Below are 507 nucleotides of genomic sequence, written 5' to 3'. Positions count from 1 at the left end.
TGCGAAAGCAGGTAAACCATAATATAAGTTAATAATAAGCGCATATGTGTTAAACTTTACAAGAGCAATTTACTGTTTCCTATTGACCAGTCATCGATGGTAAGGCGCTGGCCCTTTAAATGTGGAGTGAATTTTTATACCAGGTCGTTGTATTAATTTGTGGGGAAATTTTAACTCTATGTAAGTTTTCTATGTACACATTCAGATGACATTATGTAAATAATATTTCCTTTCTGTAAATTAAACTAAGCGCACGTGTCAACAACAACAAACAAAAGGATGCAGGAGCCGGCGTGTCGCCGCTGACATTATCTTTTTAGTTTTTTTTTTAATATGAACTGGTGCAATAAATACCTCGTGACAGGCTGCGACATATCGCAAAAGACAGATGTTTTGTGTTAGTTGAAAGAAAATATGACGTTAACTGTTTATATTTAACCCTCCTGTCGTCCTCGGGTCAAATCTGCCCCGTTTTGAACAGTTTCTACATCAGAAATTTGGGATTCT

At 36.3% G+C, this 507-nt stretch overlaps 1 long non-coding RNA gene across 1 annotated transcript in view; it reads right to left on the bottom strand.

Moving 5' to 3' along the window:
* LOC116690758 (uncharacterized) overlaps nt 1-416 on the bottom strand; it is an 8012-nt gene extending 7596 nt beyond the window's left edge. Inside the window, exon 1 of the long non-coding RNA XR_004332361.1 lies at nt 363-416. This is a non-coding gene — a long non-coding RNA (uncharacterized LOC116690758). The remainder of the gene's footprint in view (nt 1-362) is intronic.
* Between the last annotated feature and the right edge of the window lie 91 nt (nt 417-507).

Source organism: Etheostoma spectabile, chromosome 1, assembly GCF_008692095.1.
Source record: "Etheostoma spectabile isolate EspeVRDwgs_2016 chromosome 1, UIUC_Espe_1.0, whole genome shotgun sequence".
NCBI lineage: Eukaryota > Metazoa > Chordata > Actinopteri > Perciformes > Percidae > Etheostoma > Etheostoma spectabile.
The sequence above is the reverse complement of the archived record's forward strand: the minus strand, read 5'-3'. Positions and strand labels throughout refer to the sequence as shown.